The sequence below is a fragment of the Crocuta crocuta genome, unplaced genomic scaffold (assembly GCF_008692635.1).
Source record: "Crocuta crocuta isolate KB4526 unplaced genomic scaffold, BGI_CrCroc_1.0 scaffold359, whole genome shotgun sequence".
In the NCBI taxonomy this organism is placed as follows: Eukaryota; Metazoa; Chordata; class Mammalia; order Carnivora; family Hyaenidae; genus Crocuta; species Crocuta crocuta.
In genome coordinates, this window is record NW_027528877.1 from 1502429 (window position 1) to 1518344 (window position 15916).

Sequence of the window (15916 nt, forward strand, 5' to 3'; positions counted from 1 at the left end):
AACAGACTGAGCAGAATGCCTAGCACCTTGAGGGTAGTCAGACAGCCTTGATCATACAAGTCCGAATTCAAAAGGTACTCGAATAAAAGGTACTAAATGGAGATGTGCAGATCACTGTTGACTGAAATATTTTCTTCTGGGTATAGTATTTTATTAGACGAGATACCTAGGTAGAAGACAAAATTGCTTGTGTAAGATGATTTTCTTTGGTGTGGTTTTATATGATTATATACTTACAGGAGCTACTGTATAAATTTCAGGGGCCCTTGGGTGGCTCAGTCAGCTAAGCATCTGACTCTTAGTTTCCTTTCAGATCACCACTTCATGGTTCATGAGTTCGAGCCCACATTAGGCTCTATGTTGTCAGTGTGGAGCCTGCTTTGGATCCTGTCTCCCTCTCTCTCTCTGCCTCTCCCTGCTTGTGTGGGTGTGAGCACTCTCTCTCAATCTCTCTCTCTTTCTCAAAAATAATAAACATTTTAGGGGCACCTTGGTGGCTCAGGTAGTTAAGCATCGGAGTCTTGATTTCAGCTCAGGTCATGATCTCACGGTTTCTGACTTTGAGCCTGACATGGGGCTCTGTGCTGACGATGCAGAGCCTGCTTGGGATTCGCTCTCACCCTCTTTCTCTCTGCCCCTCCCCTACTTCTGCACACATGTGTGTATGCACTGTCTCTCTCAAAATAAATAAAAACTTTAAAGTCATAAAAAAATAAACATTAAAAAAAGAAAAATTTCAGCGGTAGTATACATTTTCTAGAACTTCACACTTTTCTGGTGTAATAAATAAGGTGGATAATTTTGGTCAGCAAGAACAAATGTTCTCATACAGAGAACTGGGAATGGACTAAGTAAAGATATAGTTATATTTGGAATAAAAACATAAACATGGAATTAAGATGTTCTTTCTAAGGGTGCAAATATAACGATTTACAACCATTATCATTTTTTAACCTCTGAATTCCCTGACTGCATGGGAACTATTTATGACAGTGCCCTTTAATTTGGAATGTTACTAAAACATAGTGTTACATCTAGCAAATGTGAGGCTACTTTCTATATATTTTGATTTGGATTAAGTATTGCCTCATAGCTCCAGGCATGATTCTTATGCATGTTATAAACTTTGCAATCTGTCAATGCTATAGAACAAGCTGAGTTATTGCTAACACTGTTTCAACACCCAAGAGCTCCCTTCCAATTCTTTCTGAAATATCTCACTTTAAAAAAAAATAATGTTAGCGGAAGTTGAGGAATTTAAAAAGTGAGTTGGTAGAACATGTTGGTAGTAGGAGTTTTGGAATACAATCCTTCCATTCATGAGTTCTATACTTCAACTGACATTGGCTGTAGAAGTCTAGCAAAAAAACAACAATAAATTACTTAGTTATTTCAGCATTAGCGTGCCTTTAGATTTCAAAGCCCAGGAATTCAGTGAAGCTAGTCATTTTACAATTACAGTTTTATTAGTGGCAATTTGTAATCCCATATCTGTAGGAAACTTTGGAAAATAATTTTATAATTTTTAGTTGCTTCATCAATAAGATGGTGATAAATTATTATGATATTTTTAAATAAGATGAGGTTATTATTTTATTTATTTATTTTTAAAGATTTCAGTTTTAAGTAACCTCCACCTCCAACCTGGGGCTGGGAACCTAAAACCCAGAGATGAAGAGTTACAGACTCTACCGGCTGAGTCAGCTAGGCACCCCCAATTAGTATGATAGTCTTTGTTCTAAGGTTTGAATTATGAATAAATAAGAAATTATTGTACTCTACAAAAAAAGTCTAACTAATAGGTAAGAATTATTCAATGTTAAATCTGAGAAAGAACTATCCATTGCATTTATTGGAAAACCCAACACTTAAAAAATAGGATTGTCAGATTTAATAAATAAAAATCCAGGCTGCCCAGGGGCTGGCCTTGTGGCGGTGCAGGCTGGGATCTTCATCCTGGGTCGTCCTTCATGCCCGCACATCTGCCAACAGGATTCTGCCCTGCTGCACCATGTGCCCCTCACTGCCCCTCGCATGGTGTCAGCTGTCGTCAGGCTTCACGCTGCATCCACCCCACCGTCCAGCCTCTGAGGTGCGGCAACACACCCAGGGAGGCAAAGCTTTGGTTGTGTTCCTAAATAATGACATTAACGAAAAAAAAGAAGATACAGAAAGAAGCATTAAGTCCCTCCCCAAGATGTCTGGAGGTTGGGAGCTGGAAGTGAATGGGACAGAAGCCAAATTAGTGTGGAAAGTTACTGGAAAAAAAAGATCAGCCACTTTCAACATTCACAGTAGCATCCCACCAACATCTGATGGGGAGGAGGAGTCCTCCCTAGGGCAGAAAGTTGAAGAACAGGAACCTGACTTGACGTCCACTCCTAATTTCCTGGTTGAAGCTATGAAGAATGCTGGTAAGAAGGTCCTATTGCTGGACTGTCACTATCCAGAAGATGAGGTTGGGCAAGAAGAGGAGGAAGATAATGACATTTTCTCCCTCAGGGAGGTGAGCTTTCAGTCCATTGGTGACTCTGCGTGAAAGTACGCAAATTACACACTCAACATGGATTCTCGGGACTACGCCTTATATTGACCACCTGATGGATTGCCTGGCAGGCAGAGGGGCAGATAAGATTTTTGCAGGTGGGGCTCAGCACTGCCCTGGAGCATCAGGAATACATTGCTTTTCTCGATGATCTCAGAAGTTTTGTCAAGAGCCAGTAGAGCAGACAAGACATTGAACATCTTAGATTTATGGTAGGCTTTGGCCAGGGAACAAACCTTTGAAGCCAGACACACATGTACTCTAAGGTGGTTTTCATCTCATTCATTATCATTGAAAATCATACAACTTAAATCGTTTCCATTGCCCTCTTAGTTACTATTCATTTATTTCTTCTCTACAAAAATGTTATTCCTAGATATTTGTATAACATAATGGACAATAAAATTTATTTATCTACTCCAAAAAAAATGCCCAGTTAAATTTGGATTTCACATAAACAGTGAATAGTTTTTGGCAGAAGTATGTCCCATGCAATATTTAATTATACTGAATAATGACTTCTTGTCTATCTGACTAACTACCTTTATTAATTTTTGTCAGTGACTTCAATCTAAGACTTTAGCACTAAGCTGTTTCGTTGCAGAGAGACAGACAGGGATGTTATCTAGGGCTTCCTTGAACTGTGGTGGGGGCTCTTCAATTGGCCTTACCTTGTGAGGTCATCGTGGCCAGAAGATCTTAGGCTTCTTCATTTAGCCTTAAGTAAATTTCTCCTTTTAATATAAATTCTTAATTTAATCATGCTATATACATTTTCAAAATTATTGATAGAAAGTTGGTAATATCCTGCTTGTTCAGTCCTAAAAAAGCTGTAATTATGTCACATTTTTTCATTCCAATGGAGTTTACTTATGTCATCCATCTTTTATTCATGTTAATCTTACCAGAAGCACATCGATTTTATAAGACTTTAATAACCAACTTTTGGCTTTGTTGATCTCCACTGCATGTTTATTTCCAAATCTTTAAAATGAAATCCATTGCTTTGTGAAATGGTCCCTGGGTAAAGGTCCAATTGGGGTTGGAAGTCAACTTATCAGGCAGGTTATAGAGATGATAGCGTCCTGAGTGGGAAGTCGGACCAATGTTTTAGACACCCTCTAAATCTAAGAATCTTTGTTTTTGAGAGCTGTGTTATTTAGCAGAGTAGTAGACATAGCTAGCTCCAAATTAAAACTTTCTTTCATAAAAGCATCCTTTACAAATATGAAGTAAGAAAACATTATCAAAAATAAAAGGTCTTAAAACTCTATAAAAGAAATTTTATTAAGAACGCAAACTACAACACAGGGCACCTCCCAGCAAACCCTAAAGAAAAACATTTCTTAACTAATGTTGTAATAATATGTTTGACATTTTTTATATTCACTTTTCAGTGGTAAAGAGCTCTATGTATTTTAAAGATGTAATTAATTCTTGTGACATACTTACAAGGCAAAGAGAAGGCATAATTATTCTTATTTTAAAGATGAATAAAATGTTGCTCAAATTTATTACAGGATGTCCTAAGGACACAAATAATGGATGAGTAGTGCTTAAAGTCTCTAGGTTTTTAGTAAAGAACACAGTACATTAGCTTACCTTAGTCCCAGAAACTATTTTTAAATTATTTAAGGAATATAACTTTTTTCCAGTTATTTTATTCTATCATTTGTTATTTTAGGGAGAGTGAGGGAGAGTATGAGCGAGTGTGGGGCAGAGGCAGAGATAGAGAGAGAGAGGCTTAAGCAGGCTCCACACTGAGCACAGAGCCCAACACAGGGATCAACCCTTGACCGTGGGATCATGACATGAGCTGAAATCAAGAGTCCCACACTCAACCAATTGAGCCACTCAGGTGTCCCTCCAGTTATTTTAATATTAGATTAAAGTTATTCTAATTACTAGTAATTTATCAATAATACTAGAATCACTATAAACATAATAAAGTAAAAATTGGAATGTTAGATTGAAATGTTCTTCAAATTTCTCTATAAAAATAATCAATCATGCCAGATGGCATTACCCAAAAGTACTAATTTATAAGAAAAGTACAGTAGACATGTAAAAGCCTTTTAAATTTTAGACTAGATCTCAAAATCAGTGATTGTATATATTGAAATCCTTTAAGAAAGGATAAATAAATCACTTTATTTTTTTAATTTTTTAAATGTTTTATTTATTTCTGAGAGAGAGACAGACAGTGTGAGCAGGGGAGGGTGAGAGAGAGAGGGAGACACAGAATCTGAAACAGCCTCCAGACTCTGAGCTAGCTGTCAGCACAGAGCCGGATGTGTGGCTTGAACCCATAAACCGTGAGATCATGGCCTGAGCCAAAGTCGGATGCTCAACCAACTGAGCCACCCAGCACCTCAATAAATCACTTTAAAAAAAGAGTATTTCAGAGGTGCCTGGGTGGCTCAGTCAGTTGAGTATGAGACTCTTAATTTTGGCTCAGGTCACATCTCAGGGTCATGATCCCAGAGTTTAGGATTATCTCTCTCTCTCTCTCTCTCTCTCTCTCTCTCTGTGTGTGTGTGTGTGTGTGTGTGTGTGTTTAAAATAATGAGAAAAAATATATCAAAATGCTGTTCATTTTTGTCATATTATTTTTACTAACGCTGTCTTTATTGTGTAAAAGCTCACAGGAGATGATATTAAGTACTTAGCACTTCTGAGTTTTAGTTACTAAATGAGACAGATTGAGGAGCCATTAAAACAACAGTTGGGTGATAAGTGGGAGTATTTGCAGGGTCTGGTAACTATTTTTACATTATCAGTAGTATACATTTACTATTTAGTATTATCTGTTTTATTCATTTAGTTTTATTTATACATTTTAGCATTATAATAGTATTATACATTTACTATTTACTTTTATTTACTTATTCATTTACATTTACTATTTAGATATTTAATCAAAACATAGTAATGAAAATTAATATCCAGACCTAAACAAAGTACACTATTTGTTATTTGATGAATGCGTACTGAAATGATCTACACCAATAAGAAACATCAAGATCCAAATATAATCTTGATAAAAATCCTGAAGCATTCCTATCCTAATCCCCATTTTGACTCTGAGAGAGATAGGAAGTCCTGCCCAAACTCCCAGATTAAGGGGCAGAGCCAATATTTGAATGTAAGTTCAAGATATTTTATTTATCATTGGTCACTAATTATGTTAACAAAATCTTGCTTAAAGCAGAGGTTAAAAGGTAAACATCTATCATATAGGGAAGGCCATAATTATATAATTTATTAATTCTGTGACATTTCTGGGATTTGGTCTTTATCAGTGATGGAGGATTTCATACCTGGGTGAGCAGTATAATCACTTGTACATATTAAAAGTATTGATTCCCAGTGTTCCCATCTTCTCCCTCCCTGCCTTTCCATGTGCACAGCCCAAGTGTTAAAAGTACTCTCACCTCAAATATGAGAACCTCTGTGTTAAACCATAGTCAAAAAAAAAAAAAAAGTCACTGTCCCTCATTTGTCTCCCCTGAGATAGAAACTGGTGGATATGTCAAGTATTTATGAGATTCCTGACTGTAGACAGAATGGCTTAAAGGTGTCAATGTCCCTAGTGCTTAGCATTCGTGTGCATAAGGTCCATCATACATTTATTGAATTGACAAAGTAAAAAAAAAAAAACACAAAAAACAAAAACAAAGAATAAACAAGTTTCCTGCCTTCTAGCAGCTTGTTCCCCTTCCTGGGTTTGAGGAGACAGGTACATGGAAAAGGACAGCAGCACAGGAGGTGCTCCAGAAGTTCTGAAATCTGTGGAAGGCATTGTTAAAGAAAGAGGCCTCAATAGTTGTAAATTGGGATAGATAAAATGCAGATGTTAAAACATTCCTATCTGTGGAAGCGGCTTGACTTAATGTTGAAATGAGTTCTCAATCTGAAACACAACATGTACCCAGTCTAACAGGAGCATTTGTGGTTAGAAAACTGAAGAATGAAATGTCCAAACTTAATTTGACATTTGAATTTAAGAGAAATTTGAATTTAAGCATGAGATGTGTATATCATATAAAAGGCCAAGCTTGTTTTCTAAATGAGAATTTTTAAAATGTATAACTGAGTGAATATTCAGGGCACAGCCTTGAGAGTTTCACATATACTCAATAGAGAGTAAAGGGAAATTGCCAGCTTTCCGAAGCAAATTTTTTTTGGAGAGAGTAAAATAATGCTGTCCTTTTTACCTGCTTATACTAATGTATAGAAGTGGTTAGACAAAGTTCAGGCATATGTCATTTCTGATAAATTTTCATTGCTATATATTTCTTGGTTGAGGGGTTCTTTTTAGCACTTCAACTTTGTTTAGCAGACAAATAATTACTTCTAAATGAATGAAAATATTTTGCTGACTTTATTTTTCCCATCTATGAGTCCAACCCTAATACTGGACCCATATTTTTGAGTTTAATAAAAACTTTTTGAGGAAACTCATCCACTTTATGGCTTCACCTAGCCTCTGCTTTTATAACTCCCAAATCCACACCAATAGTTACCCCAATTTTACAGCCTGTCTATAATTGATTTAAATTATTTACTATATTGGATATTTAAGTTGTAAAACTTTACAAGTTGAAATCTGAGTTCATCACTGTTTTTCTACTTTTCTTATTACTAATAAGTCATTATCTTTTGAATAACATAGACCTCTAACTTTTGAAATCTAGGTCATTATTTTCCCTTCCAATCTCAACAAATTTTACTGACTTCCTAATTCTCAGTAATACTTTAAGCTTTCAATCCTTAAGTTACAGTTTGGTTCATATCACCTTGCATGTGATGTCATTGCCCAAACAATCGAAATGAATATTTAACAAGCATTCATTATCATGGTAGTAAGGTGTACTTCATCAAAACTAATTTTAAAAGATTTAGGAAAACATGTTGCAAGCCTCTTCACCTGGTGGCAGGAAATGATTTTACAATCATTACAGTGGTCAGGAAAGACATTATAGCATCTTCATTTCCACTAAGATAAAAGATCAACAAATATTTTTTAATAGCAATTACACCCCACTATAAGGATCACAGTGTCACCTATAAGGCAATGTAATAATGATGGGTTGGAAATCATCTCTACATGTTTCCCATGGTATTGAAGTTCTGAGGATATCATATTTTATACCTATATGCTTGTTAGTGTACACTTCCTTGGCTCACAGGAAAGCTCCATAAGGGTGAAGGCATTAATTCCTTTTTATACTGCTGTCTTTCCAACACTTTGAACAGTGCCTGGTAAGAACCTGTGGGCCTGTCGCCTGGCTCACAATGGGGAACCATTCTACTCTACAGCAGAAGGAGCCTAAGCAGAAAGAAACTATCAGAACGTCATTACCTAAAGCAAACCAAGGACAGGCCCTCCTCTGATTGTCTTGAGTTGCTTAAGTTCATGTGTTTTGCTCTAATAGGAGATGACACAGGGGTAACTCACTAATTCGCTAGTGATGGGTTTCATTCCAGTAAAAATTAAAGAAAGGTCAATTTGCTTGCAAATCTTAATTTTGAGTGTTTGATAAGTGAATGCATAAATGGGAATGAATGTGATTCTCTATTGTGTAGAATTTTGGGGGGTTTTCTCTATATAGTATCGTGTCACCTGCAAATAGTGAAAAATTTACTTCCACCTTACTAATTTGGATGCCTTTTATTTCCTTTTCTTGTCTGATTGCTGTGGTTAGTATTTCCAGTACTATGTTGAGTAAAAGTAGTGCAAGTGGACATCCTTATCTTGTTCCTGGCCTTAGAGGAAAAACTCTCAAGTTTTTTACTTTTAAATATGGTGTTAGCTATGGGTTTTCATATGGCCTTTATGTTGAGGTATGTTCCCTCTTAACCTACTTTGTTGAGAGTTTTTATTATGAATGGATGTTGTACTTTGTCAAATGCTTTTTCTGCATCTATTGAGATGATCATATGCTTTTTACCCTTTCTCTTATTAATGTAATATATCATGTTGATTGATTTGTGATTATTGAACCACCTTTGAATCCTTGGAATAAATCCCATTTGATTGTTATGAATGATTTTGTTTAATGTATTGTTGGATTCAGTTTGCTAATATTTTGTTGAAGATTTCTGCATCTATCTTCATCAGAAATATTGGCCTATAATTTTCTCTTTTTTGTAGTGTCTTTATCTGGTTTTTAGTATCAAGATAATGCTGGTCTCATAGAATGAATTTAGAAGATTTCCTTCTTCTTCTACTTTTTTGGAATAGCTTGAGAATATGTATTAACAGTTCTTTAAATGTTTGATAGAATTTACCTGTGAAGCTATCTGGTCCTGGACTTTGTTGTTCATTTTTTTCTTTTTGCTTTTTCATTATTATATAATTTATTGTCAACTTAGCTAACATACAGTATATACAGTATGCTCTTGGCTTCGGGAATAGATTCCCATGATACATCACTTACATACAACACCCACTGCTCATCCCAACAAGTGCCCTCCTAAATGCCCATCACCCATTTTCCCCACTCCCGGCCCCCACTCTTCCACCCCCATCAACCCTCAGTTTGTTCTCTGTATTTAAGAGTCTCTTATAGTTTGCCTCTCTCTCTGTTGTGAATTTTTTGATTACTGATTCAACTTAATTGCAAATAATCAGTCTGTTTAAATTTTTCACTTCTTCCTGATTCAGTTTTGAGAAGTTATATGTTTCTAGGAATTTATTCATTTCTTCTAGGTTGTACAATTTGTTGGCATATAGTTTTTCTTAATCTCTTATGATTGTATTTCTCTGGTGTTTCTCCTCTCTTATTTGTGATTTATTTATTTGAGTTCTCCCTCTTTTTTTCTTTATAAGTCTGGCTACAGGTTTATCAATTTTGTTGATGTTTTCAGTGAACCAGCTCCTATTTATTGATCTTGTCTCTTGTTTTTTGTTTTTTTAAGTTTCTATTTAATTTATTTCTGCTCTGATCTTTATTTCTTTCATCTACTGGCTTTTTTTTTCTTTTTCTAGCTCCTTTAGGTATAAACTTAGATGATTTGAGTTTTTTTGTTGTTTCCTGTGGTAGCACTGTATTGTTATAATTTTCTCTCTTAGAACAGCTTTTACTCTGTTCTAAAGATTTTGTACCATTGTGTTTTCACTTTCATTTGTTTCCATGTATTTTTTATTTTCCTTTTTGATTTCTTGTTTGACCAATTCATTGTTTTAGTAGCATGTTATTTAATCTCTATGTATTTGTGTTCTTTCCATATTTTTTCTTATAATTATTTTAAGTTTATTTACTGATTTTCAGAGCCAGAGAGGGCACAACTGGGGGAGGGGCAGAGAGAGAAGGAGAGAGAGAATCTCAAACAGGCTCTGCACTGACAGCATGGAGCTTGATCTCATGAATCGTGATATCATGATCTGAGCCAAAATCAAGAGTCAAGATACTTTACTGCCTAAGCCACCCAGGTGCTCCTTTTTTTATGATTGATTTCTAGTTTTATACTATTATGATCAGAAAGATTCATGATATGATTTCAGTCTTTTTGAACTTACCGAGATTTGTTTTGTGGTGTAACATATGATCTATTCTGGAGAATATTTCATGTGCCCTTGAAAAGAATGTGTATTTTTAGATGGCATGTTCTAAATATGTTTGTTAGGCCCGCATAGTTCAATGTGTCATTCAGAGCCACTGTTTTCTTGTTGATTTTCTGTCTGGACAAACTTTGCATTGATATAAGTGAGGTATAAAAATCCCCTACTATTATTGTATTACTTTCAGTTTCTTCCTTTATGTCTGTGTTAATAATTGCTTTATGTATTTAGGTACCTTCATATTAGGTGCATAAATATTTACAATTGCAGTATCCTTGTGTTGGATTATTCTGTTTATGTTGCTGTAGAGTCCTTCTTTATCTTTTGTCAATCTTTGCTTTAAAGTCTATTTTGTTCAATATAAGTATTGCTGTATAATTTGACTCTGTGAGGAGTATTGATATATATATTTACTCGAATAGTTCCCATTCTCATACAATCCATAACCTCATTCATGACTTAAGAAAAGAAAGAATTGACTATATGGTCTGCCCACAAATATTTTCACTCTGATTTAAAAAGCAAGTAAGTTTCTGGGGCACCTGTGTGACTCAGTTGGTGAACTGGAGGACTCCTGATTAGGCTCAGGTCATGATCTCACAGTTCATGAGTTCAAGCCCTCCATCGGGCTCTGCACTCACAGTGTGGAGCATGCTTCAGATCCTCTGTCTCCCTCTCTCTGCCCCTTCCCTGTGTGTGTGTGTATGTGTGTGTGTGTGCACACATGTGTGTGTTTAAGTGTTCTCTCTCTCAAATAAATGTTAAGGAAAAAAGTAAGTAAGTTCCTAGATGCTTGAAACTTTTAGACACCTGTAATAGAAATACTGTTTTTGACATAACATACCAATGTATTTTTTACACTTAGTTGTCCTCAGATCCTGGTGATGCCGCAGCTTGCATTTTGAACACGTGCCTGTTATGTCCAGATCTTACACTTTCTTCCACTGAGTAAAGAATTACAGCACCTGCCATTAAGGCTAAGCCAACAATCTAGGTGATCCTTGAGGAAAAAGGCTGTGACTACGTTGAAGTGCTAGCAGAGAAGAAAGGGAAGTGGAAAACATCTTTTCAGCCTAGAAGAGTAAGTAAGGAAAAGTGTTAGTGGCAGAGGCAGAAGGTCAGATCTGTGTGTTCTCATCTCCCCTCATCAAAGATGAGAAGTCCAAAAAGAAGAAAGCATTAGAAACACTCAGATAAGTGCAAGGTAGCCTGAGAACATGAAAGCATGTGGCTACCTCCCAAGGCCTCTAGTAAGAGCTAGCTTGGTGACATACCGATGTGGTGCAATGGTGAAGTGGGTTGGTAAGATAAATGAGCTCAACACAGTAACCCTGCCCTCATGCATGTTCCTTAGCCAGAAGCTCTTAGAAGGTGTTAAGGGAACTAGGGGGCTAATATAAGCTGGCCCAGGGTCAAGACAAAGAGTGTTGGTGTATGAGGATGACTCAAATGTAGTAAGCATCAGTTGCATCATAGTGGTAACAAGTACAGGGATCCACCAGGTCCAGCGTGATCCAGAAGATATCATGCGTGGAACTCTAGTACCAGTATTCCTTTCCTCCATGAGTTCACAGGAAGCCCTATGTGTGCCCAGACACCACATCACAGAGATAGGAATCTGAAAAACTGAACATTTACCTGAAAGGACTGAATCATTTAAAAGTGATACATGGGGCAGCAAGATTACTTCCACAGCCTCCTGCCGTGTCATTCACAGGGGTAGCCCATGAGGACAGGGATAATTCAGCCATCCTTCCATTAAGCCTTGTTCTTACAGGGCAGAGAGAGGAATGATCAGCCACTGCTTGCTCAGTCTTGAAAGAGAAAAAAAAGAGTCAGTAAGTTGGTACCCAATTCTCTGATTCTGTGTGAATGTTTCCATCTTCACCTTCTTTTTAAAACTACCTTCTTTCTGCATGAGAGTTTGGCTGGCTGTAGATGGGGAGTGGTGTGGCTGAGAACACAAAGATAGCTATCTTTGATGTCTTTGATCATAGAAGTTGTTTTAGTTAAGAAATACTCTAGCAGCTGTTTTGCTTTTTACCAAAAAACCAAACCACAAAACCAAAATGCCACTTGGTTTTTCATCAAGTGTATGAATCATTCTTTTTTTCGTCTTTATTCTAAACTCCTTCTAAAGCTAGTTATTGCTCTCTTGTACTAGTTTTCTTCCTTTTTTTTTTTTTTTTTTGACATGATGCCTATAAGAACCTGACTGGGGCAAAAAAAAGGGAGATGCATTCCTTTTAATTCTAATTAACAAGGCAAAAAATAAGTAAAGAAATAGATGATCTGTCCAACACAGCACATATCATTAAGATTTAATTGACATTTATAGCCCAGTACAACCCAAAACTGCATGATATGTTTACCAGTATAGACCATATACAGAGCTATGAAATAAACCTCAGTATACTTAAGAGAACTATAATCGTTGAGTTTATTCTCTAACTGTAATGCAATAAAACTAGAAATTAGAAATAATAAGATGTTTAGAGAAAATCATAAATATTTTGAATGTAGCAAATTTCTAAATAGTTCATGGGTGAAAGGAGAAATCACAAGGGCAATTAGAAAATATTTCCAACTTTATGTTAATGAAAATACATCATATGAGAACTTGCAGCTAACACTGTGTTCATAAGAAATTAATATTTTTACCAACCAATTGTTACCAACCACTGCATAACTGAGGGTGACTGGTTTTGATCAGATTTTTTTCAAAAGCTAACTGGCTTCTTTAATTTAGAGGAAAATGTAGGTAATATGTAAGCAAATCTTGAGAATATATGTGTAAAGAGGGATTTTTAAAGTAAATGCTAGGATTAAATGTGTTGTAACAATAATTTGGGATAAGTTCTCTTCAATGTTTAAGTATCTCTGAGCTGCTTCTGTAAGTCAGTGAAAAAAAGGTGGTATCATACCCTGCTGTTTGTTTTTTCTGAGAATTTAATGAAATACTTCTAATGCATACAGGAACATTAAATATACAACATGCAAAAGAGTAAGTCTTATCTATTTACACAGCACCTAGTTTATTTTTGTTGTTTGGTACAAGCATCTCCACATAGCTAATACTATTTACTTAATAAATTCATAGCACAAACCAAAACACAGTATTATGCAGTATTAAACAGACAAAATGGAAATTCATTGGTTTAGATACCAGATTGAATTGAAGGAGAGGTAGATGGATTTTTCTGAGTTTAATAAGTAGTAAATACTGGTAATTTTTGTAAATATACAAAGCTTTCAGGGCCTTCAAGGTGCCTAAAGGATTTCTCTTTGTGCTTCCTTTTCAGTTCATAGATTACTAGTGGATAAGTATCATCTGGTAAGAAAAGAGGTGATTTGGACTTATGCACAGGACTTTTTATGTAACTTCATTAGCTAAACATAATTAGAATGTCCTTTTGCAATATTTAATATTGATATTGTACTCCTCCTATAAACCCAGATCAAAATTATACCTCCATCAGATAGCCTTCCTTAAAAAAATCCTCCCCATCCCCAAGCAGATGATCTCTTGCCTTTCTGTTAGCTGGATGATCTCTTAGATTATTATTCCTGGTTTGTCTTTATTTGTACTTCCCTGATTCCTTTTTGATATGTACAAATTCTTGATGTCAGGCACTCAAAATACCTAGCAGAGTAATTTGTAAATAGTAGATGTTAACCACATTTGGGAATTAGTGACAAATATAATAATAGCAATTACTGAAATATACTAACGTTTTCCTATTCTTATTGACCTTAAGGAGAGGTTAAGTTTTACGGCTGTAGTGCCCCATGAAAGCAGCTATCCCCAGGGCTCCTAGATACTAGCTTGAGAAACACTAGAATTTAACTAATGTATGATACAATATACAGCTTAACAGACTACAAGCTAAGAATAGTTGTATATTTTGTAATGGTTGAAAAGGAGCAAAAGAAAAGTAATGTGAGACATGAAAATTATATGAAATTAAAATTTTAGTGTTCATAAAGATTTTTTTAGAACACTGCTATGCTCCTTTGTTTGCATATTTTCTATGGCTGTTAATGGGACAACAGAATCAAGTAGCAGCTGTGGCAGAAACTGACTCGTAAAGCCTAAAAAAATGTATCTGTCTCTATAGAAAAGTTTGCCAATCCCTGGTATGGTGAATATTCATGTCAATATAGAATATCAAATTTTCTCTTTTAATATGTATATTGTGTAAATCTGAAAAGAAAATCTCATAGGCAAATGGTTAGAATACACTTTTCTGAGAAAGACAATGATCAAATCCAATACCAGATATTCTTTCACTAGGCTACAGATTTTACCTTACATGGATCACTTCGTTCTTGATCTCTCATTTCACAGTGAATTCTTGACAGCAGTCATAAAAGTATAGGGTATAAAGCTGTAGGTGGATTTGTGTAATTTCATCAGCACGGTGTGAGTAATAATTTACGACTGACTATCCTACTAAGAATAATAAATAGCATCATGTTTGAAAACAAAGATGACATCTTTTGGTAGAACCTCTTACCTGTGGGCTCTCAATAAATATGAGCATTTCAAACATTTTGAAAGGCCTACTTAAAAAAATAATACAACAGTATTTGTCCTATTCTTATGTAGGGCATGTTGTGCTCTGTGGATGATGTGGAGGGATAATACAATTGTGAATTAAAAATGAGAGAAACAAACAAGAGGAGAACAAAGGACTATAAAATAGGAGTTTTGAGGGGCAACATTTTTCCTTTTAACAAAGAAGCTATTCTACAACAGATACTGTTATTACCTTGTTGATTTTTTGAAAAGAAATAATGTTTTGGTGTGACAGAATAGTTAGAACTCAAAGGAAAATAAAATAGAGTATAGCTAAACCTTTAACTTCTTTTTTCACTTATAATATTTTTTTGAAGGGAGTGCAGAAAGAGACTGGAGTTCAAACCCAGTATCTTTTGTGTGTTTGAGAGAAGTTTAAGCACAATGTGGAACATGTAATATCTCCCATACTAATATTAGTTCCATACTAATGACTCCAACTACTCTGAAAATGTCATTTGTAGATAAGAAATACTGAGTCTGAAATTATGAGGTAGTCATTTATTTGTAACACTCAGAACATTTCTATGTAGAATTGTCAATTCCCACATTGCCCATATATATCTTTTTCTTAAGAGAAACATTGGTCAAATCCACATGAAATAGTTGTGACAACCCAATAGAAGATTTTACTCTTTTCAATTCTGATATTGTTATTATAATAAATTAAACTCAAAATTCAGTCATTTTGTCAATATACAGCTTCTCCCTTTCCCTGCTTTCTTCTCTGAAGACTCTGCTCTAAACTACAGGCTAGAAGGAAAGAATGTCTCAGAAGCTTGTGAAGAGGACTCCATGGCAGGCAGAATCCTAAAATGCTACCTCCTCCTCCAACCTATGAACTATGTGATTATATTATGTTACACCATAAATGGGATTTTGCAGAGGTAGTTAAGGTTGCTAATCAATTGACCTAAAATAAGGAGAATATCTAGTTGGCCCTAATGGAATCACAGTGCTCTTTTTTTTTTTTAACGTTTATTTATTTAGTGTGTGTGTGTGTGTGTGTGTGTGTGTGTGTGTATGTGAGAGAGAGAGAGATTGAGGATATGTCCACAAGTTGGGGAGGGGCAGAGAGAGAGGGTGAGAGAATCCAAAGCAGGCTCTGTACTGTCATTGCAGAGCCCAATGTGGGGCTTGAACACATGAACCTGAGATCATGCCCTGAGCCCAAATAGGATGCTTAACTGACTGAGCCACCCCAGCCCTCCCCCGGGTCCTCTCT

General features: G+C 35.7%; 1 pseudogene; it reads left to right on the top strand.

Moving 5' to 3' along the window:
- The first annotated feature begins 2011 nt into the window (after positions 1-2011).
- Positions 2012-2724, top strand: LOC144225532 (complement component 1 Q subcomponent-binding protein, mitochondrial pseudogene; annotated as a pseudogene).
- Positions 2725-15916: the final 13192 nt, after the last annotated feature.